The sequence below is a fragment of the Lactuca sativa genome, chromosome 5 (genome assembly GCF_002870075.4).
Source record: "Lactuca sativa cultivar Salinas chromosome 5, Lsat_Salinas_v11, whole genome shotgun sequence".
In the NCBI taxonomy this organism is placed as follows: domain Eukaryota; kingdom Viridiplantae; phylum Streptophyta; class Magnoliopsida; order Asterales; family Asteraceae; genus Lactuca; species Lactuca sativa.
Window position 1 is genome coordinate 30,736,715 of NC_056627.2, and position 5,193 is coordinate 30,741,907.

Here is a 5,193-nt window from a genome sequence, read left to right on the forward strand (position 1 = left end):
CTCGTACTCTACCCACTTGGGTATATGGCACTAACAATAATTAAATGTACAGCTGAATCAATTCAATCCCGACCCATCCACAACCATAGAATTCTATAATTGTTTATTTTAAATAGCAACCAAGTTATAATAAACGAAAAAATATTAGTTTTTTATATTTAGACATGATACATAGACACCATATTATAGATCTGCTTGTACATCATAGTACTTCCGATTTTTTTTTTCTTATTACGGCATTGTAGTTTTTAAGAAAATCGAAAGAAATGAAATTAGGATGCGACATTCCAGAACCTGCAGATATAAGAAATCTATAAAATAATGTGTCGGCCATCCCACATCACAATAGAAGTGCAGGGTTTTCTTGCTAATTTACCAAAATTAAATGCAATATATAGCAACCTACTTTCATTTATTAGCAAAAATAGAAACTTACAAATGTTTCTTTTTACAAATAACCACACATACACATACAAACCTATTTCTTACATTATGCCATTATACATTCAGAGTACAATGCTTAAATAAGAAGAAATAAAAAAAATAAAAAGGAAATAAAAAGGAAAGTAAGATGTTATAATAGACAACGAAATGAATGTGGCTTGTGTGGATGAGGTAAGGGCAAAATTGTCATTTTAAAGAATATAACTATGAATTGTTAGTTTTAACAGCCTATGGACCAACCATGTCAGAATATCAAGACTTGGACTAATATCACATATTAGGGCAAACCACATGCACCAAAACTATAATTTACTCTTAATTTTTTTTGGTGAATGGGGTGTTGTATATGTCTCATATTAAACTTACAAGTGCATACACACCAATAGACAAGATTAGACCTACTCCCAAATTCAATTTAACATGCTCATGATTATTTAGCAACAAATTTATGTCATTGCCTATCATATGTATTAGGACACCCATACACACACACACACAAAACAACGATTCAATACGAATGGGAAAATACATACACACAAACAATTCTTAAATATGAAGATTTAAAACTATGTTGTTATGAAAGTTTTATTTAGAAAATGTATTTAAGCAAAAAAAAAAAACAACGTAGTTTTTTTTTGTTATTATTATTATTATTATTATTATTATTATTATTATTATTATTATTATTATTATTATTAGTTTTTTGTATTATAACATCCAAATTTCATTTATTTCTATTACAAGAAACACATAACTATTTCCTATATAAAGTAGCATATTAAGGAAAACCTAGATCTGATAATAAACAAATCGATAAAAGTATGTTGTTGTTTATTGCATTTACCCCCAAAAATATGCATGAAATATCAACCTACTTTTATTCTTATATAAAAGCATCTTAATTATATTTTTTTTCTTTCATTTACTTTGAGAGAAAAGTATGTTGTTTATTTCATACATTAGATTAGAATATAATAGAAGTACACTTCTATTTTCAAGCATTTACCCATTTTTAGGTTAAATACAAGAATTGTAAGGTACTTTTATTTATTAGTATTTATATTTTTATTTGTTAAATTTAACATTTCACCGAAACCATTGGCTCGTTGGGCAATGGTTACAAATTTTAATATGATTATATTGTAAAAAATTAGAAGTACAATGCTAAAAAAGAAATCATGGAGAATGAAACCAATGCCACAAGAGCAAAGTAGAGCCAGGGGTAAAATCGTCACACTAAAAAAATCAACCAGGGGACAGATTGACTCAAATGAAAAGTTGTAGCCAGATAAGCACAACCAACACAAAAGCAAAACAAGCATGAACAAAATAATGTTATTGTTTTAATGGTATCGAGAAAAATATCATCGACCCAAAAGTTTGAGTGACTATTTACAATAACAACAAATAGGGATATTAACAATTTATATTCGACTTAGCTAGTTGGAATGCCACATTCACTGTTGAGATCATAGGAACCAATTTGCATGAAATTCCAAAAAAAAAAAAAAAAAAAACAAAAAACAAAAAGCAAAAACAAAACAAAACTAAAAATACCAAAAAAAAAACAATTTAGTTTTTCCATCCTTCATAAATCCTTCGTAAGAAACACTATATTACAACCAAAAAAGGCACTAATATTAACCATCTTGTATGTCATCCTTCATGTTTCTCACCATGTAATCAATTCGAAGAATTGTTATAGTCACTATATTTGTAAACTGTCACACACAGTTTTTTTTTTCCGAAATTAGGTCTTTCACTACTGCTTAAAATTTGAACATATAATTGAAGTTAGAATGTATAATCATCTTAAAATGATGTTTAAACTAAAAGAATAAAAATCATGGTTATCCATTTTCTACAAATACTTTGTTTCTGGATGATTAATACTATGCTAGGGCAAAAACTATGGTGCATTGTTTCTAAGTCGAACCTATAAATGCATTATTTCTAATTCAAAAGTTAAAATTAAAACATAACAGCGGGAAAGGGATTAACAGATATCCGTTTTAAAAAAAATATAATAATATTGAGCTAAGAATCAATGGCAAGGTTGCAATTTTTTTTTCAGTAGTTTGGTTTTTAGAAATAGACAAACAGAGCCTTGACAAAAAGCAAAATAGGCTTATTTTTATTCAGGGCCGGCCCAATACATGGGTGAGTTGGGCCTAGGCCCAGGACATAAAAAATATGGGGGCATAATTTTTATACAATATGGGTTACTATATACTATACTATGTTGGCCCAATATTAAGTCCAGTCCACTTGTGAGTTGTGCTCACGAAGAAATCAACGTACTGGAGCATAATTTCACTGAAAGCCTCCAACAAATAATCAAAGTTCTTGAGATTTTCAAACGTCAAAATCGGTAATCGGTAACACCCTTGAAAACTGAAAATCGTTGAGCGATATGTTGGGATCGAGGAGTCAAATTCTAAATCAGTAAATCGGTATATGAATTCTATTCTCAATTTCGCATTCTAAATCAAATAGATATCTGATTTCTTTTCTCTCGATCTCTCTAAACCTTTTGTGCATTCAATCGAGCATCACCTGCTCTCAGAGTTTGATTTTTTTCAAGTTTCAATCTCGCAATCTGGGTTCCGAGTTCCGATTAGGCATTACAACAGAGCGTCACGTATTGGATTTTTTTGATATCCGAATGAATGAATCTCTTCACTCTTCAGGGAGTACTTTTTTATTTTTTTCTTAACTTCATATTTTGTTAATTGTTTCTGATTTATGGATTCTTTTCTTTTATTTGGGTCAATTTTTTTATCTTTACATGTTGAATTCGAGTTCAGTTAAAAGTGTTAAACTCCCAAATACTATATGAGTAGTTGAAGCCAAAATATGTTGTTGTTTTGTATTTGATTCCTGTGTTTGAGCTTTAGATTCTAAGTCAAGCTGTTGTTGGTTTGTATCTAATTTAGGTAAAAAATTTGTTGCATTCTCGTTTGTTTGTTTGTTTGTTTGTTTGTTTTTTTTTTGTTTTTTTTTTTTTTAATTTGTCTTGTAAACCGTTGTGTTCTTGTTTTTTGATGTGAATGAGGAGGAGGAAAGACATTTAATTATCTTTTGAACTTCTGAGTTCTGATTTATGTCTTTTTTATTATCTTGCTTGACTTTTAGACGTAGTTGAAAGCTAAAAATTTCTCCAATGTTTAAACCAAAATCTGTGCCTTCTCATCATTTTTTTTTAATTTGTCTTCTAACCTTTTGTGTTCTTGTTTTTTATTTGAATCAGGAAGCAGAAAGAAGTTTAATTATTTATTGAACATATGAGTTCTTATTTCTGTTTTTTTACTATCTATACTTTTAGTGAGTAGCAAAAAGGTATAAATGTATTCCATTGTTATAATATATAATAGTTTTGAAAAATAGATTCTTATTTTTTATTATGTGGTTTATTTTTCAGATCTCTTGACATCTTGAAAGGGGAAAACATAAACTTTGGACATGTTGTATCTTTTTGTTGCTTAAATTTTATAATTAGATTTGTTGAGTTATATATATGTTTCTCTGGAAACAACCATAAGGTGCTGCTCAAAATAGAAAACAAAAAGAGAACAAGAAGAGTGGAGTATGCAAGAATAATAGATATGTTCACTAATGTTTTGGTTGTGTATATGATATTGTTGATTGTGCAGGTTATGGTTGCTTCTGCGGAAGGAAATTTTTCAAAATTGAAGCTCTTGAAATTGTATTTTTACCATGACTCAAGAAAAGATTGAATATATTAGCATTTTTAAGTATTGAAAGTGATTTTTTTCAAAATATTAATTATTGTAAAATAAGAGATGTTTTAGCTTCAAAAAAGTACACAAAGACGTCATTTTAGGTGATTTTTGTAGGTTTTTTATTCTACTATTTGTTTGATTATAATATTTACTGCATTTTTTATTTTATAAATATTTTATAGACAAGTTTTCTTTATCGTATGGTATATATAAGGGCATAAATTTCTTATTTTGTCCTGGATAGTAAAAAACAACGGACCGGCCCTGTTTTTATTATAAGTAATTTCAAAACATATGTGGAGAAAAACGTTCCCCATTTCCAATCCCAAAAGAAAAACTATGGAGCTTTACCTTCCAATGCCAATGATCTCAAATATGCACAAACAAATCTCCTTCTTCTCCTTTACTTTCATGACATAATTCGATCAAAATGCTTCAAAAAACTAAACGAATTTTTCCATCTATACAAAATTAATCCAAAGATTAGTTATATAGTTAAACTTAATGATGATTCACCTGATGCTCCAATTTTTTTTTTTTTGGTTCCTTATCTCTTAATGGACGACGGGTCATCTGAAACATAGACTAAAATCTGCAATCAATCAAAAGTTTCCCTTAAATATGCAATTTTAATTAACAATTCAAAATACCTCACATAAAGAACTGAATCGAAACAACAAATCAGCTTCCATTCGGAAAAGGTAAAAGTTAGTAATATATTTTTGTATAATTACAATTATACAAAAAAGATTAGATTATTATGCATTAATGTTAGATGGTGAAATAAAAATAGCCTTGATTAATGCATACGTTGAAATCAATGAAGAGAAAAGGGACATGTTGATTGTAGAAATCTGTTGGCTCCTTAATGCTAATGCTACAGTAAGCATAAATTTCATTATTAGTGGAAACATAAATATAATATTTAAATATGATGTTAGCTGAAACAAATTTGAATATTAAAATAAGTTAATAATAGTATAAAAGAAAAACCTTATGATTCAAT

At 28.3% G+C, this 5,193-nt stretch overlaps 1 long non-coding RNA gene across 1 annotated transcript; it reads left to right on the top strand.

The window, feature by feature from the left end:
* The first annotated feature begins 2,741 nt into the window (after nucleotides 1-2,741).
* On the top strand, nucleotides 2,742-4,383 carry LOC111889968 (uncharacterized). The gene is made up of 3 exons (XR_002849679.3): nucleotides 2,742-2,897; nucleotides 3,695-3,783; nucleotides 3,866-4,383. It is a non-coding gene; the product is annotated as an uncharacterized LOC111889968 (long non-coding RNA).
* The last annotated feature ends 810 nt before the right edge of the window (nucleotides 4,384-5,193 follow it).